General features: G+C 39.3%; 1 long non-coding RNA gene across 1 annotated transcript; it reads left to right on the forward strand.

Moving 5' to 3' along the window:
* LOC119876460 lies at positions 1 to 27,093 on the forward strand. Its single transcript, XR_005362710.1, has 2 exons — positions 1 to 4,688; positions 25,891 to 27,093. It is a non-coding gene; the product is annotated as an uncharacterized LOC119876460 (long non-coding RNA).
* The last annotated feature ends 883 nt before the right edge of the window (positions 27,094 to 27,976 follow it).

Raw genomic sequence — 27,976 nt, forward strand, 5'->3', positions numbered from 1 at the left:
CCGGCTTCTCCCTCTGCCTGTATCTCTGCCTGTCTGTCTGTCTGTCTCTCTCTCTCTCTCTGTCTCTCTCTGTGTGTCTCTCATGAATAAAATCTAAAAAATAAAAAAATAATAATCTAGTGCTGTAGAGCATTGTTCTGGCTGGGTCGACTACCCATGTGTCTGAAATCTAGTCCTGGGTCAGCCATTCCCTTCTGTCTCAATGCCAAGGTTGTGACATCCAGAGTTAGTTTCCAGAAACCTATCATTTCAAATTTTGCAGTCAGAACTGGGGCTGCTATGCAGCCAGCCTCTGCCCTGGAGGCCCACCTTTTCCTCCAGCCAGGCTCACCTCAGGCCTATCTCTGTGTCATTCATCCTGCATCCTCACCCAGTACTATGTTCTCTTCCCAACACAACCAAATATCTTGAAAATTTTCCTCAGTTTGTTCTCCCTTTCCTTGCACTCCTCCTGACCACTCTTTGATCCACTGCATTCTGGCTTCCCTTACCCTGCGGCCAAGAGCGTCTTCTGTCAAGGCACCAGTGAGCTACTCATTTTCAAAAACTATGGATACATTTTGTCCTCATCCTGAGACATCCCTAGGGCCACTTCTTCTGTCAAGTACTCTGTTTTAAAACTCTGAGCTCTTGGTATTACCAAGCTCAAGAATACATACTTGGGCTAAAAAGATGAATTGAGGCCCCTTTAAGGAGTTCTGAGTCTGGTGGAAAATGCAGACTATTTTGGGGAATACAGAATGGGAGCACCAGGCCCAACCTAGAAAGGTCTGGGAGGCTTTTCCAAAGACTAAGGAGGAAGTCCCCAAATAGAGAAAATGGGAGAGGCAGGAATGAGGGCTTTCATTGCCAGTGGTCTGTCTCCTAGCCTCCCAAGTCAAAAATCACAGCTGGGCCTCCAACCGGTCCTGAAAACAACCTGAGAAGCCCTCATCATTCTCTGGTTTTACCCGTGGTCCTCTCTGAACATCCATTATGTTCTTTTCTCTCAGCAGACTGGTCTCCTCCGCATATGGGTGCCTTGGCTGCCCTGAGGCAGCATGTTACATATCAAAACAGAGAATGACCAACTCTCTTGATGCTAATTCTTGACTTTGTCATTGGTTCATCCAAAGTTAAGGCTCCATCCCACCCAATTAGGCATGCAGAGGGAAGGAGTCGCATTGTAAAGATGTGCCAGTCAGAGCCCCCGGGTGGATGGGGCACCCTGGCCCATAAGCAAGGGCAGACAGGGAGCCAAGCCCACCCATCAGAGGTGGATGGTAGACTGGGGCTACCACTGAGCAGGTTTTGAATGAGTCTTCTTGCTAACCTGATAAACTATCTCTTAAGGAATAGAATTAAGCTCCCATATGTGGCACCCCCTCTCGCTCTTGAGTCTTCTTTGCCACCAGTCATCCTGGGAACCACTATTCTAGGAGTGAGCAGAATATCTGTTTGATTCCTGGGGCCCAGTTCTTCCCAAACTCCTCCTGGGAGTCTGACTTGATTCCTGGGACTGTGTAGTCACTCAGGCAGTAGGGCTGTGGTGCTCAGGACTGGGAACTTTTCCAGTGTCTTTCCAACCCTACTTCTCTACATAGCCGCCACTATGAACAGTGATTCTAGTATGGATCAGAGCTATCCTGGCATCCGCAGAGAGCACTGCCATGAATCTTCCTCTACCATGCCCACATTGGCTGGGGACTCTGCTCTCAACAGCTGCCAAAATTCTGCCAAAGCATGCCATACCCTGTGGATCCACCATGATGCAGACTGCCCAGGCTCACCCTGGAGTCACCTGAGCCAACCTTTGCAGGAGGATGTGTTTCCTATATCCCTAGGGAGCGAGTCTCTGCCTTTCTCCTTCTCCCCTCTGGGCCAACATGGTCCCTTCCTTAAACCAAAGCCTACCTGAACTACTGTAACTCCCCTGCCCCCAGCAAACACACACACACACACACACACACACACACACAGGTGCTTTGGGTAAACCTGTAATCTCCAAACATGCCTACATGTCCACATGTTGTAATTGGTATCAATCTTCACCCAACACATTAATGTCATTACCTATAGGGGTACATGGAAGTGGGGACTAGGGATAAAGCAGGAAAAATAAAATAAGATAGAAACCTTACACAGACCAGTAATGATAATGGGCCAAGAACCAAAGAGTATGAATAAATCAGTCACATCCTCTGGGTGCTACCTTGGATGAAGTGCTCTGTTGCTTTGACTACATCCTCAGCACACAAACCCATCCCAAGCTTCTACTTTTGCAGCCTTCTTCAGATGATGACCTTTGGGCTACTGGAATGGCTTCAACTAGATGTGCTGATTGCTGGAAGTAACTGGGAGTTTGTGGTCCTTTGAGCAGCCTGTGGCCAGTGGTTGATCACAGAGGTGCAGGGAAAGCCCTCCCAACCATGCCTTGAGGCAGGATCAAAACTGCAGTGTAACGTAGGCTTCAGGGCCTCCCTTGAGATTGGTCACTTAAAATCCCAGCTGGCTTGGGTCCTTCCTATGTTACTTTCCCTACTCTCTAACTAGCTTCTCCTGGGAGAGCTGCCTTAACAAATCACTTATATCCAAATCTCTGTCTTCCCCTGGGGAACATCACCTAAGACAATTCTCAGCATGAAAAAAAAATGAAAAATTAATTGCTATCACATGAATGCCAAGATTAACAGGTATTTTCCTATAACCCAGCCAAATTTCCACTTGGAGACCTCATTTCATCCAGATTGAGTGAATTCCTTAGTCAATTACTGGTTTGTTCCAGTGGTGTACTGGTAAACCAGGATGTTCAAGGAAAAGAAAAAGAAAAAGTACTGATTTCTAGCATTTGCTATTTTCCATGCTACAAATACTCCCACCAAGGCCAATCTCAAACTCCCAATATGATGTCACTGAATGGAGGCTGACACAAAGTGCTCTCATAAGCCAGGAGACCCAGCCTCATGCCACCTTCCAATCCCTGATCCCACTCCTAGGATTTTGTCCATGTTACAGTGAACAAATGTGACACTGTGACTTCTGGTGCAGTGACTACCTACTCCCAAGTCCCATCAGAGACTTTTCTCATGGATGGCTGCCTCTTCCCTCAGACCTGCTGATTCTGCAACTTCCCTGACATACAAGGCTGTCTGTGGCCCTGTTTTTAACCTGCAGCATGACCTCATAATTCTCTCCCTCTGAGTTTTACTGGAGTCCCAGAGTTGTAGCCAGGAAGGAGGATGCTTCTCCTTACTCTTCTGTCTCTCCTTCTCTAGGTGTGAATAATCTAGCCTGAAGATGGGAAGTGAGACAGGGTGGGAACAAGGGGACCCCACTTTCTTTCCAAATACTTCTCAAAGCTTTGCCCCATCTCTTCTTTCTTTAGGACACTGTGAATAAAACAACTTTAGTTCATTCACTAAGCTAGACAGGGGATACAAGGAATTAGGAAAACTGGCCTCCTCCTCCCATGGAGCGTACATTCAGTTCCTCTTCCTTCCACCTAGCCATTCAGTCATGTTAGATTCTGGGAATGCTGCCTTGGCAGAGGAAAAGGCAGTTGCAAAAAGGCCCTGGAGCAGGAATGAATTTGGTGTTTGAGGAACAGAGAGAAAGCCAGAGACAGTGGTGCATGTTATGGGGAAGTAGTAGAAGACTCGGAGAAGTAGGCAGAAACCAGATCATGCAGAGCACATAAGTCAGGGCAAGGAGGTAGGAGTCTTATTCCCAATGCAAAGGGAAACCACTGAAGGCTTATAAGAAATAAAATGACATAATTGGATTTACGTTTTTAAAAGATTTACTGCAGCCACTTTGTAGTGGAAGCCAGGAAATCATTTAGATTAGGCTCCTGCAGAAAACCAACTAAAAGAAGGCAATCATTTGACTCAGGGTACAACCAGTAAGGACATAAATATTTGAGTATTCGAGGTACAGATGAAGGTAGAAGTGACAGGACTTGATCACAGACTGATGTGGAGCCTGAAGTAGCAGAACAGAGGAGGCCTCCTAAGTTTCTGTCTTAAGCAATGGATGATCTGTGGTCCCCTTATCTGAGCTGGGGAAGATGGAAAAAGGAATCCATGTGGTGGAAGGAGGATGAGTTCCATTTTGCACATGTTAAAATAAGATGACTATTAGACATGCAAATGGAACTTTCAATTAGCTTCCTAACTATTGGAACCTGGAACTCAGGAAGAGGTGTGAGCTAGAGGCAGAAATCTGGGGTCACCAACATGGAGGAAGGATTCAAACCATAGGATAGATTTTAACCATGACCTGGAGAGAAAGGACTGAGCTTGAGCATTCACACCCTTAGAAACTAAGTAAAAGTGGGAAAAGCAAAGCACAGTGAGATGGAGCAACTAGAGAACACTCAGGAGAGAGTAATCACAAAAGATGAAAAAGACCAGTTCTAAGAGCTGTATCAAATGTAGCTGAGCTCAATGTTGACACAGAAGTGCCCGATGGCTGTGGCCGCAGGCAAGTCCCTGCTGACTTTGACCAGAGCTGGTTTCAGTGGACTGTGGGCACAGGTGTCAGAAAGAGTGCAAAGAATGAATTGGACCTGAATTCCTACTGGGAATGCTTGACTAGAAAACAAGAAGTGTGTAGTGCAGTGAGAAGGGATGACTCCCAGGAGAGAGATGCAGAGGGACCATCTTCAATAGAAGCAGAGACCTCTCCCAAGAAGAAGATAGAAAACAGAGGTATTGATGAAAATGGGTTTCTATCTTTGGCCATGAGAAGATGAGACTTCTGTTCATTTTCTGCTATCTTATTGGTGAGATGAAGCAAGATCCCACACTTAGCCATTCTTACACAAAGGACTATTAAGGACTATCTTAACAGTAGAAGAGTACTTCTCCACTCTGTACTTGCCCACCACCATTAGTGCCTAATTCAAGACCTCATGCAGAGCAGTCAACAGTAAATATTTATTGAAGACACTGCCTCTGTGTTAATCCAGAGAATATATGTATTTGTAGGAGGGCCTAAGATCACTGTTTCATAAATCTGAATATCATTTACACATGATTATCCTACTATTTCTAGATGAACCAAGCTGGCCCTGTAGCCATGATTTTGGCATCAAGACAAAAGCTATCATCAATTGAGTTTTCCACATCACAAATTTCGGTATCCAAAAAGAGTAGGCCAGGTCTGACTGATTTTGCCAGATGAGAAAGCTGTTTTTAGAAATGGAGCCACAGGAAGACTTCCTTTAAAAAAAAAAAAGATTTTATTCATTTATTCATGAGACACAGAGAGAGAGAGAGAGAGAGAGAGAGTTAGAGACACAGGCAGAGGGAGAAGCAGGCTCATGAAAGAAGCCCGACATGGGACTCGATCCTGGGACTCCAGGATCAGGCCCTGGGCCAAAGGCAGGAGCCAAACCGCTGAGCCACCCAGGGATCCCCAAAGACTTCCTTTAATATCAAAGCATTATATATGTGTATTTTGTGATCCCAAGGTGCACAGAGAATTTGACACTTGTTCATTTTTATCTACATTTTGAATTTGACCAAGAGTGCTCAACTTCTGCTGCGTCCCTAAATCCCACTAGACTGAAATAAAACTAAAAAAGATAATAGGAGTGAAGGGAAAATTTTGGAAGCCAGAACAGATGGATCAATTGTAGTTGATGTAGCAGCTCGAAGAAAGCTATATCATAAGGAAACAGTAGGCAAATCATAAAAAGCACTCTATTTGTGCCAGTAGACTCCCAAAGGCTCAGGAACATAATAGACCTGAACATAATCTAGAAAAGAGGGTAACCTTAGTGCTAAAAAGTTTTTAAAAGGTAGTTAACCCTCTACATCCCCTTCTGCACTCTCCAGAGCTGAACAACTGCCCCTCACCCATCCTGACAGAGGCCCCGAGCCTTGCTCTTTGCAGAGGATAAATCAGGATGTCTGAACTGGGCCCAGCTGAAGAAGGGATTGTGGAACTGAAAATAGGGAGATTAACCAAAAGTTGACAAACCAAATGATGAGATTCCCCACTCAGCTATCACAATACTAGGAGCCATGCTCAAGCTTAGACGCTCTAGGACAAAACATGAAAGAAACTACTGAAGAATCTTAATTATCCAGAAGAAAAGACCTAGAGATACTTAATTAGGAATCTCCCTCCCCCACCAAGAAACATTCCAGCCACATGCCCCTACAGGGAAGACTGTACAGTTGAACAGTAATGCACAGAGGTCCCAGTACACTTTTAAGTTCAAAGGATGACTGGACAACCTGAAGGAAAAATGTATAGAGTGAAAGACACTAAAACATATGAAAAGAAACTTGGAAAAAATAAATTCAAGAATAAGAAAATTCAAAATATTCTCATTAGTATGCTCATAGAGGCAAGAAAAGATATGTCTTCAATAAGCAAGGGTGGATGGCTTCATGTTTTATATACATATCTAAAGGACAACCAAAGAAAAAACTGTTAGAAAGTAAGAGTTTGACAGTAGACTTTAAAAATCAATCAACATCAAGGATGCTTAGATGGTTTAGTAGATTAAGCATCTGCCTTTGGCTCAGGTCATGATCTCAAGGTCCTATAATGAAGCCCTCAGGCTCCCTGCTCAGCAGGGAATCTGTTTCTCTCCCTTTCCCTCTAGCCTTCCCCGCCAAATCATGCTTTCTCTCTCTCTCTCTCAAAAAAAAAAAAATCTTATTTAAAAAATCAATAAACTTTATTAGTTTGACTTGACATCATTAGTCATTAGGGAAATGCAAACCAAAACCACAATGAAATACCACTTTGCACACACTAGGATGGTTATAATCAAAAAGACAAAATAACAAGTGTAGGTGAGAATGTGGAGAAATTGGGACTTTTATATATTACTGGTAAGAATGCAAAATGGTACAGCCACTGCAGTTCCTCAAAACTTTAAACATGGAGTCACCATATGACCCAGCAATTTCCAAGAGAAATAAAAACATATGTCTGCACAAAATGTGTACAGAAATATTCATAGCAGTTTTCACAAAGTAATCCATGTGTCCATAACTGATGAATGGATAAATAAAATGATATACGACAAAAGAAATGAGGTGCTGATAGATGGATGAACCTTGAAAACATTATGTTAAGTAAAAGAAACTGACATAAAAGGCCATGTATTATATAATTCTGTTCATATGAAATGTCCAGAATAGGCAAATCCATGAAGACAAAAAGATTATTAGTGATTGCCAGAAGCTGGGAGGAGAGAGAAGCAGGGAGTGCTTTCTAATGGACACAGGGTTTCTTTTGGGGATGATGAAAATGTTTAGGAATTAGAAAGAGGTGATGGTTTTACAATTTTGTGAATATACTAGGAAAAGAACACTGAACTGTACAAATTAAAAGGGTAAATCTTATGACATGTGAGTTATATCTCAATATATGTATTGTGGGTTTTTTTTTTAAATGAATGGATTATAAAGTTAAGAAAAATCACAGAAAAAATCAAACAAAAGGACAAAGAATTGGAAAATAAAAGAGGAAAAATAAAATCATAAAGTCCAACATCTGAATGATCAGATTTCATAGAAAGACCAAAGAAAAGAAAGGAATAAAAAAATCAAGTAAATAAATTTTCTCGGGATCCCTGGGTGGCGCAGCGGTTTAGCGCCTGCCTTTGGCCCAGGGCGCGATCCTGGAGACCCGGGATCGTATCCCACCCACGTCAGGCTCCCGGTGCATGGAGCCTGCTTCTCCCTCTGCCTATGTCTCTGCCTCTCTCTCTCTGTGTGTGTGACTGTCATAAATAAATAAATAAATAAATAAATAAATAAATAAATAAATGCCCATAAATTCCAGAACAGCAATGAAATTTTTTAAAGTGACTCTGAAAACTAAAAATCAATTGCATGCCTTAAACATTCTGAGACAAATATTTTGAATGCAAAATTCTATATTCAGCCAAACTAGCAATGAAGCATGGTGAGGGAGGCATTTTTCAGATAGGCAAGTTCTCAGCAAGTTTACTTCCAATATACCTTTCTAAAAAAAAAAAAAAAAAAGTACATAGCAGCTGTTTTCTACAAAATAGAGGGAATAAAAGCAAGAAAGAGAAATTCATAGCAGCCAGAAAGTAGGGAATCCCACGTAAAGGAGAGGTGATAACATACAATTCAGCAATCATTCTCCTTGGTATTTTACCCAAAGGAGTTGAAAATGTATTAACCTGCACACAAATGTTTATAGCAGCTATATTTATAATGGCCAAAATTTGGAAGCAAATAGGTGAATGGATAAATAAACTGTGACACCTCCAGACAAGGGAATATTATTCAGTACTAAAAAGAATGAGCTAACAGGTCATGAAAAGACATGGAGGAAACTTAAATGTGTTCACTACTAAGTGAAGAAGCCAATCTGAAAAGACTACACATTGTTATGATTCCATCTATATGGCATTTTGACAAAGACAAAACTACAGTCAGTAAAAGGACCATGGTTGCCAGCAATTAAGGGAAAGAAGAAATCAATAGGCAAGCACAGAGAATGTTTAGGACAGTGAAACTATTCTATATGATATTTAATGATGGGTACATGTGTTATATATCTGTCAAAGTCCACAGAAAGTACACCACCAAAAATGAGCCATAATGTAAACTATGAAATTTAGGTGATGATAATGTGTCAAAGTAGGTGCACCAGTTGAAACAAATGCATCACTCTAGCTAAGATGTCATTAACGGGAGGCTATGCATGCATGCAGCAGGGGACACATGAGAAATCTGTGTACTATCTGCTCAATTTTGCTTTGAACTCAAAACTGCTCTAAAAAATAGTCTTAAGAAGTTAAAAGTTAATTCATTTCAACCAGTAATACTGCTTCTAACAACATTTCTTATGAAAAAAATCAGAATGATTAAGAAAAATAATGTATTTATAAATGGTGAAATGTTAACAATTTGACTTTTGTTTGTAAACATAATAAAATAGGGGAAGAGGGAGTCCAAAAGAAAATAAGTGAAAACAATCTCTAGGTTGAGGAATTTCCTAGTGAAGGGAGAGCCCCAGCAATACCTATGTACCAGGCCAAGAGAGAGAGCAACCAGCGCAGGTGGAAGCAGACAACAGAATTGATGATACTAATGTTTGAATGTGTTGAGAGATGATTCCTACAATGGTGGGAGGAGGGGGATGGAGTGTAGAGTTGAATTAGTGATGAGAATATAGAAAACCAGAGTAGAGAGAGGATTACTCACTCTAGAGGAAGTATAACACCATCCAGAAATGGAAGTGATTCTAATACAGTTAAGTTGCCCAACTGTAAAGAGAATTTACTTAGTCATAATGATGTAAACGCTAAATACTGACCCTAAACTTTAATAAAACACAATGGGATTTTTGAGAGCACATGAAGAGTGGTGAAAATATATTTGCACCCCCATGTTTATTGCAACATTATTAACAGTAACCAAGACATGGAAACAGCCTAAGTGTCCATAGGTGGATGTATGGATCAAGAAAATATATACACAATGGAATAGTATTCCACCATTAAAAAAAGCAAATCCTACCATTTGCAACAATATGGGTGGATTTTGAGGGCATTGTGCTAAATGAAATAGGTTAGACAGAGAAAGACAAACACGGTATGACCTCACTTATATGTGGAATCTGAAAAAAAAAAAAAGAAATGCAACTCATACATTCAGGAGACAGATTGGTGGTTGTCAGAGGTGGGGGTTGGAGGGTGGGCAAAATGGGTGAAGGTTCAAAATGTACAAAAGTCCTCAAGATGTAATGAACAGCATGGTGACTATAGTTAATGATACTGTATTGCATATTTGAAAGTTGATAAGAGAGTAAATCTCAAAAGTTCTCATTACAAGGAAATAATTTTTAACTGTGTGTGATGATAGATATTAACCAGATTTATTGCCACGATCATTTCATAGTACACATACAAATTTCAAATCATTATTTTATACACATAATGAATGTTACATGTCAATTACACCTCAATTTTTTTTTAAAAAAGAGTCAATGCAAAGGATGAAGGGAGCAAGCAAGGGGTATTGATGAGACCTGAAGTCCCAGCTTAATGGGAACCCATCAGTTGGGCCTGAAACGGAACAGTCAAGCAGTAACAGCGAAAACATGTAAATTACAGCAATAAGATAAATATTAAAAAAAAGAGCTAAGAAAGTTGAAATTGGCTGAGATGGGTGGGAAGATTGGCAAAGGAAAGCTGTTTTCCATAAATGAGAGAACAATTTGCCTCTAAAGTATGTGCATGGACTTTGATAAAAATAAAACTAAACAGAGAAGTTTCTGAAAGATGATGTGTCACACACAGATGGCACTGTAGCTGATGAGCAACAAATGCTTCCTGAGTGCTCACTATGTGCCAGGTGTTGCTCTAGATGCAGGAAGCAATCAGACACACACTCCTCCAAAACACATATACATACACGTATTATCCAATATGTTCACACTGTGGATGAGGAGCCAGTTGTTAATTTGGCCTGGCGTTTTATTGGTTGACAACAGAAACAGTCTGAAATGCAGGATGACTGGCCTGGTTTACGAAAGCTGAGAGATTTGAAAGTTGTGTAGCATTCCAGGTTTCATTAGTTGTAAAAATGCTTTCTGTTTCATTGTTAAATGATTATTTTCATCATACCCAGGATATTCATAGCTTAATGTCATTCATAGCTTAATGTCACATGTGGTTACAGATGAAGACTGGTAATCCTCTAACATCATTTTTGAGTACTGTGCTGAAGTCGTGTGTTCATGCACAATTCAACATGATATCCTTGAAAGAGGCAAATGAAACTGCAGGAAAACATCTGATTTTAGATTGTATTGTTATAATGTTTTATCAATCATTAAATATTATAATTATGGTAATTTATTTTCCTGATTTCCTTCTTAGAGCTCTAGATTTTGGTCATTTTCAGTTTGCTAATTGTTGCTTTCTCAGCAGAGTCTAAATATAAAGAATATAAGCCCATTTCCATGAGTGTCCTTTGATATTAGTGATTTCACTTCTTTATGCCTCACTTTGTGCCTCACTTTATCCATTCATTCCCCAACTGCAGAAGATTGTTGAACCATTTGGAGTACTATTTTAGGAAAAAAAGTTATTTTGTATAGGAAATATTGCTGGCTTTAAAATTAGAAATTAAATTGGCTACATGCAGGTTTTTTTAAGAAGGCTCAAAATTGCTTGTAAGATACAAGTTATTCTGCTCAGCATAATACACTAACTCCATCCATTGCAAATGGCAAGATTTCATTCCTATGGCTGAGTAATAGTCCATTATATAGTTATACCACATTTTCTTTATCCATTCATCAATCAACGGACATTTGGACTCTTTCCATATTTTTTTAAGATTTATTTAATTTAGAGAGACAGAGTATGAGCAGGAGGCACAGAAGAGAGAGCTAGAGAGAATCTCTAAGCAGACTCCACACTGAACACCAAGCATAATGTGCGGCTGGATCTCACGACCCCAAGATCACAACCTGAGTGGAAACCAAGAGTCAGACACTTAACCAACGGTGCCACCCACGCACCCCTGGGCTCTTTCCATATTTAACTATTGTTGATAATGCTGCTATAAACACTGAGGAGCTTATATGTAGAATTTAAGAAAAAAAAAAAACAGATGAATGTAGGGGAAGAGGAAGACAGAGAGGCAGAGTACCTTAAGAGACCCTTCACTGTAGAGAACAAACTGAGGGCTCCTGCAAGGGAGGTGGGGGATGGGGTGGGCCAAATGGGTAATGGATGTTACTGTGATAAACACTGGGTGTTACATGTAAGTGATGAATCACAAAATTTTACTCCTAAGACCAATATTACACTACATGTTAACTAACTAGAATTTAAATAAAACCTTGAAAACAACTAGAAAGATACATGCCATTGAACATGTGGATTTAAGAGAACATAGAGTAAAAGCTGCCCCGATTTCTCTTCTACCTCCATCAGGTTGGGGACAGTCCTCATGACGTCAGTTTGACTGTGGCTGTGAGCAGCAGGCTAGTCTCTGCTCAGAGACCAACAACCAGAACGATATGCCATTCCAGCTCCCCACCAGAAACCCACTCCAACAGCCCAAGAAGGTCCCACAGCAGCCCTCCCAGCATGCCTTGCAAGGAGATCCCCCAAATAGTGTAGCTGGTCAAATATCCTCTAAATCAGTGCCTTCCAATTGTTTTGTTCACCCAATGAGAAAATATTTTAATTCAAAACTTCAACATGCACGTGTTATCAGTCATACTAATAATATCATGATTATTATGAGACATAAAACAGATATTAAAAGAATCTAGATATAAAATAAGTTTTTCTACTGGAATTCTAGTGAAACACTGTGCACACCCATGAGTGTATTACCCCACTGTAGTCATACCTCATGTTATTGTCCTTCATTTTATTGTGCTTTACGAATATTGGGTTTTTTTACATATTGAAGATTTGCAGCAACCCTGTATCAAGTAAGTCTATCTGCACTGGTTTTCCAACAGCATTGGCTGACTTCATGTCTCTGTGTCATATTTTGGTAATTCTGTCAATATTTCAAACTTTTTCATTATTATTATATTTGTTATGGTGATGTGTGATCAGTGATTATCACTCACTAAAAGTTCAGGTAATTAACATTTTTTCAAAATAAAGTATTTTTAAATTAAGGTATGTACAGTATTCTTTTAAACATAATGCCAATGCACACTTAATAAACTACGATATAGTGTAAATGTAACTTTTATATGCACTGGCAAACCAAAACATTTCTTTAACTCAAATTTTTGCTGTATTTACTTTGTTGTGGTGGTCTGAAAAAGAATCTGCAGTATCTCTGAGGTCGACCTGTGCCTGAATCTCCCAGCTACCTGGAATCTGCTTAGGAGAAGCAAATACATCCCTCCTAGGCCTGAGGGCTCTTTTCTGCACCGATGGAGGTACCAAATAAGCAAATAAATGCCCAGACCAAGTTTGGATCAAACTAGATATCAACAACCCGCATAAATCGCAAGAAAGATATCAAATAGAATGATGAAGCTATATGTATTCATGGAGGGGGTGGGGGGGGCGAGGGATGGAAAAGAGCATAAAGAAGAAAAAAATCAGCCAGCCATATCTCAACTAAGAGACAACATTGCTTACACTTCAGAATGCCGTTTTTCAGTGACTTTCTACACATTGAGATGTTTCTTTTCAAAATATGCTATTGTAGAAGTTCCTTTTTCATTTATGAGGAATATTTTGTATGTCCTTGTCACCATTTTTCATTATCATAATGTTGCATAATTAATTTCTGTTCATGATTTTTACACATTCTATTATGGAAATTCCAAACATATACAAAGCAAACAAAAGGGTATAATGAACCCAAATGTATTCATCACCCAGCTTCAATGATTTCTAAACATTCTGCTACTCTTGTATCATCTGGAACTCCACCCACTTCCCACACTCCACCAGATTTTAGTTTTTTTATGTAAAATTTACATACAATGTGCTCCCACATCTTAGTTGTGTGATTTTGATAAATGGATAGCCCACACCCTGATCATATTGAGGCTTCTTTAAGCTTCCCTGAAAATTCACTCAATGCTATCTACCAGAGAACCAGTCGCAATTTTTTTCAACCTCAATTAGTTCTGTTCCAGAACTTCAAGTAAGCAGAGTATGTAGTCTTTTGTGTTGGCTTTTTTCACTTAGCAAAATGTCAATGAGATTAATCTATGTTGTAAAATTCATTAGTAGTTTCTTTCTATTCAGGAGTAATATCATCCCATTGCATAAAAATGCCCCTCAAGTCATTGTTCTGACAATGGGTATTTGTGTTGTTTCCAGTTTGGGGCAGTTGTGAATAGGGCAGCTATGTTTTTTTCTACAAGTCTTTCTGTGGTCACATATTTAAATTTCTTTTGGATAAATATCTAGGAATGGAATTCCTGGCTTAAAGGATAAGTAAATGTATAAGTTTATAAAATAAAGCTGCAAAATTGTTTTTCTAAAATAATGGGACCATTGTATTTTCCCACTAGAAAAGCAGTAGTGTTCTGGTTTCCCTACATCTTCACCAACACTTGGGTTGAGTATGTTTTCAATTTTAGTTGATGTAATAGGTCACATTTGCATTTTGCTGATGACTAAAGATGTTGATCACTTTTTCATTTGCTTATTGGCGAATCATATCTTCCTTCATAGAATGTTCTAGTATTTCACACATTTTTGAGTTGTCTTATTTTTGTTGATTTGTGGAAGCTCATTGTTAATATATGCATTGCAAATACCTTCAGTCTACTCATGTTAATATCATCTCTTGGTAAACAGTTTTTAATTTTATGAAGTCCAATTTTTTTAAGATTTTATTTATTAAATCATGAAAGAGACACAGAGACAGAGACACAGGCAGAGGGAGAAGCAGGCTCCCTGTAGGGAGCCTGATGTGGGACTCCATGCCAGGACCCAGGGATCATGACCTGAGCCAAAGGCAGACACTCCACTGAGCCACCCAGGTGCCCTCAGTTTTTCTTTTATGATTAATTTCTCTGTGTCCTAACAAGAAATCTGTCTATCCCCATGTCAGAAAGATACCACTTATGTTTTCTTTTAAAACCTTTATAGGGGATCCCTGGGTGGCGCAGCGGTTTGGTGCCTGCCTTTGGCCCAGGGCGCGATCCTGGAGACCCGGGATCGAATCCCACATCGGGCTCCCGGTGCATGGAGCCTGCTTCTCCCTCTGCCTGTGTCTCTGCCTCTCTCTCTCTCTCTCTCTGTGACTATCATAAATAAATAAAAAAAAAAAAAAAAAAAAAATTAAAAAAAAAAAAAAAAAAAAATTTAAAAAAAAAAAAATTTAAAAAATTTAAAAAAAAAAAAATTTAAAAAAAAAAAAAAAAAAAAAAAAAAAATAAAACCTTTATAATTTCAGATTTTATAGTTAAGTCTATGTTCAATATTCATTACTTTTGCGTGTATGATGTGAGGTCGGGGACAAGGCCCATTTTATTCTAATGTGAACATCCAGTTCTGCTACAATTTGTTGAAAAACCTTCCTCTCATTAAATTACTTTGGCATCTTTGTTGAAGCCCAATAGACCATGTTGGTGTGGGTCTATTTCTTCTCTGAGCATCCTATTTCACTGATACATTTGTCTGTCCTTCTGTCCCACACTATCTTGATTACTGTCCTTTTACAATGAGTTTTGAAGAAAAGTAGTGTTAAGTCCTCCAACTTTGGTCCTCTCTACCAAGATTCCTTTTTTTTTTTAATTTTTTAAACTTGTATTTATTTATGATAGTCACAGAGAGAGAGAGAGAGACAGAGACATAAGCAGAGGGAGAAGCAGGCTCCATGCACCGGGAGCCCAATGTGGGATTCGATCCCGGGTCTCCAGGATCGCGCCCTGGGCCAAAGGCAGGCGCCAAACTGCTGCGCCACCCAGGGATCCCTCTACCAAGATTCCTATGGATATTCTAGGTCATTAGCACCTCCACATCAATTTTATAATCAGCTTATCAACATCTATGAAAATGGCTCCTGGATTATAATTGATATTACATTGAACCTATAGATTAATTTGAGGGAAAGAACAATACTGAGTCATGTTATACTTCTCCTTCATTCTCTCAGGCCTTTAATTTCTCTCAGCAATGTTGTGTAGCTCTCAGTGTAGCAGCTTTTCACATCGTTTATCAAATTTATTCCTATTTTGTAATTTGGGGTTCAACTATAGATGGAATTTTAAAATTTCATGTTCCAATTGTGGTGGTAGCAGTGTTTCTGTTAGTATATAGTAACATAATTTATTTTTGTATGCTGACCTGTTATCCTGAGACCTGGCTAAACCCAAATATTAGCTCTAGAATGCTTTTAAGATTATTCCTTAGTATTTTCTATATTAACAGCTATGTCCTTTTAAAAATCCAGAGAATATGTTAAATCAATCTTGTACCATGGGGATAAATCCCACTTGATGGTGACATATAATTATTTTTATACATTGCTGGATAATATTTTAAAAACTTTTTTGAATCTATATTCATGAGCAATATTGGCCTAAGATGTCCTGGTTTTATATTGTATTGGTCAAGTCTTTGTATTGAGGTTGTGCTGGCTTTAAACAAGTCAGAGTTTTAAAACTTTTTCTTCCTCTTTATTCTGAGTTTATTTAATACTGTAATTTATCTTCTTTAAAAGTTTTCTAGAATTTACCAGTAAAGTAATCAATACCTGGAGTTTTCTTTGTGGGGACACGTTCAGTAACAATTTCCATTTATTTGCTACATACACTACTATTTCTTCTTGTATTAGTTTTGTTAAATTGTATTTTCCAAAGAATTTGTCCATTCCACCTAAACTGTCTAATGTGTTGATATAAATTTGTCCATAATACTCCTATTTATCATTTCGACATATATAGTTGCTGTAACAGTTGCTGTCTTTTATACCTAGTATTGATAATTTGCATTTTCTTTACTTCTTACTAGGAATTTATTAATTTTATTAAACTTTTCTAAGAACCATGGATCATTAAGAAGTTGGTTGCTTAATGACACATCAGATTAAGGGCTACTTACCAAGATCTATAAAGAACTTATTAAACTCAACACCAAAGAAACAAACAATCCAATCATGAAATGGGCAAAAGACATGAACAGAAATCTCACAGAGGAAGACATAGACATGGCCAACAAGCACGTGAGAAAATGCTCTGCATCACTTGCCATCAGGGAAATACAAATCAAAACCACAATGAGATCCCACCTCACACCAGTGAGAATGGGGAACATTAACAAGGCAGGAAACCACAAATGTCGGAGAGGATGAGGAGAAAAGGGAACCCTCTTGCACTGTTGGTGGGAATGTGAACTGGTGCAGCCACTCTGGAAAACTGTGTGGAGGTTCCTCAGAGAGTTAAAAATAGACCTGCCCTACGACCCAGCAATTGCACTGCTGGGGATTTACCCCAAAGATACAGATGCAATGAAATGCCGGGACACCTGCACCCCGATGTTTCTAGCAGCAATGTCCACAATAGCCAAACTGTGGAAGGAGCCTCGGTGTCCATCGAAAGATGAATGGATAAAGAAGATGTGGTTTATGTATACAATGGAATATTCCTCAGCCATTAGAAATGACAAATACCCACCATGTGCTTCGACGTGGATGGAACTGGAGGGTATTATGCTGAGTGAAATAAGTCAATTGGAGAAGGACAAACATTATATGGTCTCATTCATTTGGGGAATATAAATAATAGTGAAAGGGAATAGAAGGGAAGGGAGAAGAAATGGGTAGGAAATATCAGAAAGGGAGACAGAACATGAAGACTCCTAACTCTGAGAAACGAACTAGGGGTGGTGGAAGAGGAGGAGGGTGGGGGGTGGGGATGAATGGGTGACAGGCACTGAGGGGGGCACTTGACGGGATGAGCACTGGGTGTTATTCTGTATGTTGGCAAGTTGAACACCAATAAAAAATAAATTTATTATTTAAAAAAACGAAGTTGGTTGCTTAATTTCCAAATATGCGGGAATTTTCTCGATATTGTCCTGCTGACTTAATTCCATCATGGTCAGAAAGCATGCTTTATAAGACTTCTTAGTGTTTTATGATTCGCCGATGTTTTTCTGGCCCAGTTTTGATGTATGTCAGTGAATATTTCACTTGAACTTGGGAGAAGCATTTTGCAAATGTTGGATATAATGTTTATATTTGTTATGTCTTCCTGATGTATCGACCCTTTCATCATAATGAAGTAGTGCTCTTTACTTTCAGTAAATCTCCTTATCATGTTGCCTGATATTAATGTAGCCATTCCAGGTTTCTTGTGATTAATATTTCGATACATAGTAAGTTAAACAGTACTTTTTCAGAAATTCATGCCCTCCTAAGGCCCCAGAATGTGGCCTTATTTGGAAAGAAAGTCTTTGCCGAACATCATTAAGGTAAGGAGAGATAGGAGATCATAACTAGATTAGAGTGGGGCCTAAATCCAATGAGATTGTGTTTATAAGAGCCAGAAAAGGACACGCAGAGACACAGGAAAGAAGGCATGGAGGCAGAGAATGCAGTGATGCTGCCATAGTCAATAGGCACCAGAGCCACCAGCACTGGAGGAGACCACGAAGAACTTTCCTCTACAACCTGCAGAGAGAACGTGGCCCTGCCAACATCTTCATCTTGACTTCTGACCTTCAGGACTGTAAAAGAATGAGTATCTGTTTTAGACTTCTTAGCTTGGGGTAATCTATTATGGCAGCACTAGGAAACAAACACACCGACACATATCTTTTTCCTTCTTTTTTCTATCAGCCTATTTGTGTCTGTATTTAAAGTGTGTTCCTTATATACAGCAGAAAGTTGGGTCTTTTCTTTTTTAGACATTCTCTGTCTTTTATTAAAAGACATTTTTTAGACATTCTCTGTCTTTTATTAAAAGGTTTAGTCCACTTACATTTAATTATTAAAATAGTTGGATTTAAGTTAGCCATTTTGCTATACGGTTTATTTGTTTGCTTCCCTCTGTTCTTTCTTTGGGCTTAATTGAATACTTTCTGGTATTTCAGTTTTTTCCTCCAATTAGTTTTTTAGGTATTCTACTTTTCACTATTTTTTAGTGGTTTCTCTAGGGCTACATTGTACAAAATGGTAGCCACTAGCCACATGTGATCATTTACATTTATTTTTATAAACTATTGAAGAATCATTGACATAAAATATTACATTAGTTTCAAGTATACAACATAGTGATTCAATAATTTTATACATTACTCAGTGCTCACTATGGTAAGTGCAGTCATCATCTGTCACCATACAATGTTATTACAATATTATTGACTATATTCCCCATGCTCTATCTTTTATCCCCATGACTTAATTCATTTTATGACTGAAAGTTTGTACCTCTTAATCTCCTTCACCTAATTTGCACATTTCCTCATCCACCTTCCCTCTGGCAACCACCTGTTCTCTGTATTTAAGAGTCTGGGATTTTTAATTAAAATTAAAATTTAGTTCTCAATTGACAATACCCACATTTCAAGTGTTCAGTGTGACTACATGTAAGCCACTACATGTAAGTAGTGGCTATTTTTTTTATAGCTTTTCTCTGTGGTGCTGTGATGCACATTTTTATTTTTATTTATTTTTTTAATAATAAATTTATTTTTTATTGGTGTTCAATTTGCCAACATACAAAATGACACCCAGTGCTCATCCCGTCAAGTGCCCCCCTCAGTGCCCGCCACCCAGTCACCCCCACCTCCCGCCCTCCTCCCCTTCCACCACCCCTAGTTCGTTTCTCAGAGTTAGGAGTCTTTATGTTCTGTCTCCCTTTCTGATATTTCCTACACATTTCTTCTCCCTTCCCTTCTATTCCCTTTCACTATTATTTATACTCCCCAAATGAATGAGACCATATAATGTTTGTCCTTCTCTGATTGACTTATTTCACTGAGCATAATAATACCCTCCAGTTCCATCCACGTCGAAGCACATGGTGGGTAATTGTCATTTCTAATGGCTGAGGAATATTCCATTGTATACATAAACCACATCTTCTTTATCCATTCATCTTTCGATGGACACCGAGGCTCCTTCCACAGTTTGGCTATTGTGGACATTGCTGCTAGAAACATCGGGGTGCAGGTGTCCCGGCATTTCTTTGCATCTGTATCTTTGGGGTAAATCTCCAGCAGTGCAATTGCTGGGTCGTAGGGAAGATCTATTTTTAACTCTTTGAGGAACCTCCACACAGTTTTCCAGAGTGGCTGCACCAGTTCACATTCCCACCAACAGTGCAAGAGGTTCCCTTTTCTCCACATCCTCTCCAACATTTGTGGTTTCCTGCCTTGTTAATGTTCCCCATTCTCACTGGTGTGAGGTGGGATCTCATTGTGGTTTGGATTTGTATTTCCCTGATGGCAAGTGATGCAGAGCAAGTGTCCCGGCATTTCTTTGCATCTGTATCTTTGGGGTAAATCTCCAGCAGTGCAATTGCTGGGTCGTAGGGAAGATCTATTTTTAACTCTTTGAGGAACCTCCACACAGTTTTCCAGAGTGGCTGCACCAGTTCACATTCCCACCAACAGTGCAAGAGGTTCCCTTTTCTCCACATCCTCTCCAACATTTGTGGTTTCCTGCCTTGTTAATGTTCCCCATTCTCACTGGTGTGAGGTGGGATCTCATTGTGGTTTGGATTTGTATTTCCCTGATGGCAAGTGATGCAGAGCATTTTCTCATGTGCATGTTGGCCATGTCTATGTCTTCCTCTGTGAGATTTCTGTTCATGTCTTTTGCTCATTTCATGATTGGATTGTTTCTTTGGTGTTGAGTTTAATAAGTTCTTTATAGATCTTGGAAACTAGCCCTTTATCTGATCTGTCATTTGCAAATATCTTCTCCCATTCTGTAGGTTGTCTTTGAGTTTTGTTGACTGTATCCTTTGCTGTGCAAAAGCTTCTTATCTTGATGAAGTCCCAATAGTTCATTTTTGCTTTTGTTTCTTTTGCCTTCGTGGATGTATCTTGCAAGAAGTTACTGTGGCCGAGTTCAAAAAGGGTGTTGCCTGTGTTATCCTCTAGGATTTTGATGGAATCTTGTCTCACATTTAGATCTTTCATCCATTTTGAGTTTATCTTTGTGTATGGTGCAAGAGAGTGGTCTAGTTTCATTCTTCTGCATGTGGATGTCCAATTTTCCCAGCACCATTTATTGAAGAGACTTTCTTCCAGAGGACAGTCTTTCCTCCTTTGTCGAATATTAGTTGACCATAAAGTTGAGGGTTAGTGGCTACTTTAGAGAACAATACAGATATATAACATGTTCATCAGGGCAGAAAATTCTATTAGTAACTTATCACAATCTACTTATGGTTAATATTGTACTATTTTCCACAAAACACTGGAACTTTGTGAGAGAGTATAGTCCCTTTGCCCACCACATCCTTTGTAACATTTCCATAGATGATATCTGCACACTCTATAAACCCACAATACACTGTTCATATTTTTCCTTAAATAGGCATATGTTTTTAAAAGAAATCTTAAAAAGAAAAATACATGTAGTCTTCATACTCACCGGCATATTTGCCATTTATGCTGATCTTTGTATTTCCTCTGGATCTAAGTTACCATCTGGTGTCATATCCCTTTAGCCTGAAGACTTCCATTTAGCATTTTTCATAGTACAGGTCAGCTGATGCCCATCTTCTTATATTTTAATTTTACTTTTTTTCACTTTTATTCTTGAAGTATAGCTTTGCAAGATATATAATTCTGGATTGGTGATGTTTTTCTGTATTTCAGCACCTCCACTATGCTGTTCTGCTGCCTTTCAGCATCCAATGTTCCTGATGAAAAGTCAGCATTTTTCACATCCTGCTTCCCTATACATAATGTCTCTCTTTCTTTGTCTACTTCTACAATTCTCTCTTTGTATTTGAAGTTCAGCACTTTCATCATATGTGCTTATGTGTGTTCATCTTTATATTAATCTTGCTTGTGGTTCACTGGGTTCTTTGGATTTGTAAGTTAACATTGTCTCATCAAATATCAGAAGTTTGGAGCCATTATTTCTTTGATTATTGTTTCTATGCCAATTTTTTTCTCATCTATTTCTAGGACTCTAATTGCACTTTGTTTAGACCACATAATATTGATCAACAGGCCTCAGAGAATCTGTTAATTTTTCTTCAGTTTTTTCCTTTCTGTTCTTCACATTGGATCATTTCTATTGATCTATTTTTAATTTCACCAACTTGTTCTTTTTCTATCTTCAACCCGCTGGTAAGCACATACAGTGATTTTTTTTAATTTCAGTTATACTTCTGAGTTTTAATATTTCCATTTGCTTCTCTTTTACTGTTTCAAATTCTCTGTTTAGATTATCCATGGGTTTGGGCAGCCCTAGTGGCGCAGAGGTTTAGCGCTGCCTACAGCCCAGGGTGTGATCCTGGAGACCCGGGATCGAGTCCCACGTCGGGCTTCCTGCATGGAGCCTGTTTCTCCCTCTGCCTGTGTCTCTGCCTCTCTCTCACTCTTTCTGAATGAATAAATAAATAATGAATGAATAAATGAATAAATCTTAAAAATAAAAGATTATCCATGGGTTCATTCCTTATGTATCTACCTTCTTTTAACTCTAAACATATTTGTGATCACTACTTTAAAGCCCTTGTCTGCTAATTGCTACATCTGGTTTATCTAGGCATCAATTAATATTACTTTATTTTCTGTTATATCACTCTATGAATGCTTTTGTTGTTGTTGTTGTTGTTGTTGTTCTATAAACCACTTAAGGTAGCTGAACTCAAAATCTGTCTTAAAGAAAGAAACCATGAAATCTTTGTTCTGTCCCTTTATACTTTTTAGGTGTTTTGGTCAGGTCCCCAATCTCCTGCATTGTTGTTAGTTGGTTTTTGTTGTTGTTGTTGTTGTTGTTGTTGTTAGTTGTTAGCCAAAGATTTGAGTGGATTTTACAGACAGATTTGTGTGGCTCACATTTCTAAAGTTCTCTCCCTTCTAGGATTCCACTAGTAATTTTTTGGCTGTTTCCCCAGCTCCAAATTCTATTCTCTGATATCTCAGGCCAATAAGTAGGCCCAGCTTCATGGACATATTACCTGCAAAGTTATACATGACTTCATGCCTGTTTTAATATTCTGTTATCATTGTCTTGAAATTCCTAAATTTTCAACAATGGACACTGGACTTTTATTTTGCACTGGTCCTCACAAATTGTGTAGCTGGTCTTGCCGGTAATATTGTGGCTTTCTGCTGCCCACTGATTGCAAATTGGAGAGTGTCCTCAAGCAAAAAGCCTTAAAGTCACAAATCTTACCCACAGCATGTATTTTTCCAGGGTAGACTTGCTCTTGTTACTCTCCAGTACATTAAAACAGGAGATACAAATATATTTTTTAATTGATTAGTCCAACTGAGCTACCCTACTCAACCATGATTTTGAACTAGGGGCAATTTTGCATAGGGGCATATTTGGCATATCTGGAGACATTTTGTTGTTGTTGTCATTATTGAGGAAGACCGCCACTGGGTAGAGGCCAAGGATGCTGCTAAACATCCTATAATACACAGGACACCTCCCCACCACAACAAATTATCTAGCCACAAAAGTCAATAGTGCCAAGGTTGAGAAATCCTGCATTATATAAAATTAGCCCTCTTTCATTTTTAATGGATACATTAAAATTCTTGAGAATGTATCATTGTTTAATCAATTCTCTTTAACTACACATCATACTATTCAAATATAGTTTCAACTGGAGAGAAAGAAGCTAAATTGGTCTTAACTCATTTCTACAATTTTTACTTAAGTTTCCAATTAAACAATATGAAAATTTGTAAAAATGTGCAATAATAAAATGCCACTTTCATCAACTGACCAGGATTTCCATGCAAAACCTTTCACTATATCCAATTCTGATTGCTCTTAGGAAGTTCAAAGGAAAATGGATTTAGACTGAAATAATACTATTGACATCAGTTAAGATTAAATACAAAATTATACCTTAAATTAACATGCTATAAGTTTACATTTACTTTAGAGTCCCCTCATGATTTCTGTTTTCCAGTTCATAATCATTCTTTGACTTTATAAATTGCTTGCTTACATGACCCAATTTTCATGAATTAAAAATCATACTGGTTAAAGAGAAAACACTAAATTTAACTAAAGTGATATATAAATATTAAATATTTTATTCTAATTTATCCTATGCAAAGAAGACATAATTTTGTATAATTTGTAATTGAAAGTGTTGAAAGAAATTGAAATATGGGCAATATGAGCACAACAAACCTTCCTTGGATTCTTTTAATAGGATTTTAAGAATTATTTTCACTTTATAATATTGGGTACTAATAAAAACATTGTCTTCTATCTCTTTTAAGTAAACTCCTTTAAGTAACTTTTAAGTAAAGGTGAGTGAATTCTCATCTAGATACATAGTAATTTACATACTTTAAAAAATCTATAATAGGGGCACCTGGGTGGCTTAGTCAGTTAAGCATCCAACTTTTGATTTAAGCTCAGGTCATGCTCTCAGGGTTGTGAGACTGCACCCCAGTCAGTCTCCATGTTCTGCCTGGAGTGTTCTTGAGAGATTCTCTCTCTCTCTTTCTCTCTCTCTCCCTTTCCCTTTCCATCTTCCTCTCCCTCCCCCTCTACCCCTCACCCCAGTTGTTCTAGCAGTCTCACTCTCAATTAATTAAAAATAAAATTAATACTATATTAATACTATTAGTTAATTAAAAAATAAAATCTATACTATATTTGTTTCTATATTCACCAGGCTTTAATATATAAAATGTCATCCATTTCTTGAAGTTTAATAAGTTATAACAGGAAAGGAATTGGTATATATTCTTCCCAGTTCAAATATCCCTAACTCTGAAAGGTCTTCCCTGTATCACACACAAACTTCTTCCCCTACCAATTTTTTTTTTATTGAAGTGTAATTAACATACAGTGTCATACTAGTTTCAGGTGTACAATATAATGACTTAACAATTCTATATTTTACTCAGTGCTTATCATGATAAGTGTACTCTTTAATTTTCATCACCTATTTCACCTATCCCTTCATACCCATCTCTCTTCTAGCAAACACCAGTTCTCTGTATTTAAGAGTCTGGTTTTTTGCCTGTGTCTCTTCTTTGTTCATTTGTTTTGTTTCTTAAATTCCACATGAGTGAAATTGCATGGTATTTGTCTTTCTCTGATTTATTTCACTTAGCATAATACCCTCTAGGTCCATCCTTGTTGTTGTAATATTTCATTGTGTATATGTGTGTGTGTGTATATATAATACTATATATTAACAATATAATTGTATTATATAGTATTAATACTATTGTAATATATATACATATTGTGTGTATAAATTATAATATACATATATATATATATATTACAGCTTCCTTATCCATCTATCAATGAACACTTGGGTTGCTTCCATATCTCAGCCATTGTAACTAATGCTAACTATAAACTTAGAGGTGTGTGTATCCCTTTGAATCAGTGTTTCCCTTTTCTTTGCCTCCCTCCCCAAATTAAGTTGGGCCTTCTTAGAGAACCCTGTTCCTTCTCTTCACATCATTTGCATAATTTGAAATACATAATAAATTTATTAATTTGTGTACATATGACTTTTAAAAGATATTATTTATTCATTTGTGAGAGATATAGAGAAAGAGAGAGAGAGAGAGGCAGAGACACAGGCAGAGGGAAAAGCAGGCTCCGTGCAGGGAGTCCACTGTAAGACCTGATTCCAGAACCCCAGGATCACGCCCTGAGCCAAAGGCAGACGCTCAACCACTGAGCCACCCAGGCATCTTTGTATTTGATTGAACATATTTCTACTTCACTAGTATATGAATACCACAAAGACTCCTGTCTTTTGCTTCAATGGATACCAACCAGAATGCTTAGCATTTTGTTGGTGCTTGATAAATACTAAATAAGTGAATGGATAAATGGAGGATGGGCAGGCGAATGAATACTGAAAATCACAGTGATGCTTAATAGCTTTTTCTGTTTTCTCAAGTTAGATTTCCTATAGTCCTCCTTCATTCTACTCCTCAAAAACCTACAAGTGCAGCTAATTTTGGCAAACTTGGGGGATAATGTTAGGTTCAAAACATTACATGGTATTTGTTATTAACAGGGCCCTAAAATAAATGTAATCTAGATCTCCAATTTCCTTCTTAAAATGTAATCAGAAGCCTGGGTGTCTCAGTTAAGTGTCTACCTTCGGCTCATGTCCTGATCCCAGAGTCCTGGGATTGAGCCCCCTCAGGCTCCCTGCTCAGTGTCTGCTTCTCCCCCTGCCTGTCCCCTCCTGATCTTTCTCTCTCTCTCTCTCTCAAATATGTTTTTAAAAATATAATCAAAATGTATCTTTCTCCTCCAGACATCCAAGATGCCAAAAGGAAAGAAGGGGAAGGGGAAGAAGGTGGCCCCAGCTCCTGCTGTTGTGAAGCAGCAAGGGGCCAAGAAGGTGATCAGTCCCGTTTGAGAAAAGGCCCAAGAATTTTGGCATCAGACAGGACATCCAGCCCAAAAGGGACCTCATCTGCTTTGTGAAATGGCCCTGCGGTGGCAAAGGGCTATTCTCTATAAATGTCTAAAAATGCCTCCCACGGTTAACTAGTTCACCAGGGCTGCCAAAAAGCTAGTCACCTGCTTAAGCAGGCTCACAAGTACAGACCAGAGAGGAAGCGAGAGAAGAAGCAGAGATTGATTTGGGCTGAGAAGAAAGCTGCTGGCAAAGGGAATGTCCCCACTAAGAGGCCGCCTGTCCTTCAAGCTGGGGTTAATACTGCCACCATCTCTGTGGAAAACAGGAAGGCTCAGATGGTAGTGAGTCCACATGATGTGGATCCCACTGTCTTCCGGCCTGCCCTGGGGGTTCTCTACTGCATTAACAGGGGGAAGGCCAGGCTCTCCGGGCCTGCTCCACAGGAAGACCTGCACCACTGCTGCCTCCACACAAGAAGACAAAGAAGCTCTGACTGAGCTGATGGCAGCCATCAGGACCAATTACAATGACAGATATGATGAGATCCACCATCACTGGGGAGGCAATGTCCCGGGTCTGGCTCACATTGCCAAGTTGGAAAAGGTAAAGGCTAAACAACTGGCCGGGAAACTGGGCTGAGTGGATGCTGTTGAATTTTCTGTACATAAAAGAAATGTTATCTTTCAAAATAGATTTTAAAAATAATAAAATAAAAATGTAATCAAATGTAATATAAAAACCAAGTGCCAACTGGTACAGTGTACCCTTATTACGTGCGGTGTCGCGTTAAACAGACCAATGTGATGCTATTAGTCAGATTTATATTAGATATATTAAACAGTTGTAATATTTCATGTCATTGTGCTAGAAATTAAGGAACGTGTTTATAACACAGTTCCTAAAAGCTATCAAAGATGATGCATGTTAAGTGGGAAATCATGGAGATGGTGGAGATCTCTGGTGGGTCTGTATCCATAGGAGGCCTGGAGAAATATGCCTCTGCTCCTCTCTGCCCTATACTGTGGATTAAAAAACAGGATACAGAGTGCAATTTCATATATTTGTTTTAGCAAATAAAAAAGTGTATGACAATTACATGTTCTTCTTTGCAATGTTTAATAATTGTAATTGTTAAAAATGATGTCATGGACCCCCCGGAGATTTTGTCAAGATCAAAGCCATAATAGAATTAAGGATCGAAAGCGTGCAGACATGTCCAGTGTGTAAGTGAAAAGGGAGAGGCAAGGTGCGGTGCTCTCTGCAGGTAATAGATCCGGCAATTCAAGATCTGAAAGCTACCCTCCCTACCCCTTTATTAGGTTTCCCGTTCATATTTACCACTATCCCAGATCGAAGCCACGGTGGTTTTTTTAAGTGCTGCAATGGCAGCTCTGGGTGGTGACGGCAGCAGCACCGCCACTGCGGCACGGCCCGCAGCTGCGAGTGGGCTCGGGCAGCCGTATTTACGGTATGGAAGACCCGGTCGCGAGGCGGTGCCCACCGCCTTGGAGGCTGGGCCACGCGGCGATCTTTACCATAACTGGCGTGGACCCTGCGGTGCTATCACAGGGGAACCACCGAGGGGCGGTATTTACGGTAACAGGGGATGGACCTCGCGGCGGTACTTACGGTAACGGGGTCCGGCTCGCGGAGAAGGTATTTACGGTACCGGGACCGGCCCCAGCGGCGGTATTTACGGTAACGGGGGCCGGGCTCGCAGAGACGGTATTTACGGTAACGGGGGTCGGGCTCGCGGAGACGGTATTTACGGTACCGGGACCGGCCCCAGCGGCGGTATTTACGGTAACGGGGCCGGGCTCGCGGAGACGGTATTTACGGTAACGGGGTCGGGCTCGCGGAGACGGTATTTACGGTAACGGGGTCGGGCTCGCGGAGACGGTATTTACGGTACCGGGACTGGCCCCAGCGGCGGTATTTACGGTAACGGGGCCGGGCTCGCGGAGACGGTATTTACGGT

This window comes from Canis lupus, chromosome 7, assembly GCF_011100685.1.
Source record: "Canis lupus familiaris isolate Mischka breed German Shepherd chromosome 7, alternate assembly UU_Cfam_GSD_1.0, whole genome shotgun sequence".
Classification (NCBI taxonomy): domain Eukaryota; kingdom Metazoa; phylum Chordata; class Mammalia; order Carnivora; family Canidae; genus Canis; species Canis lupus.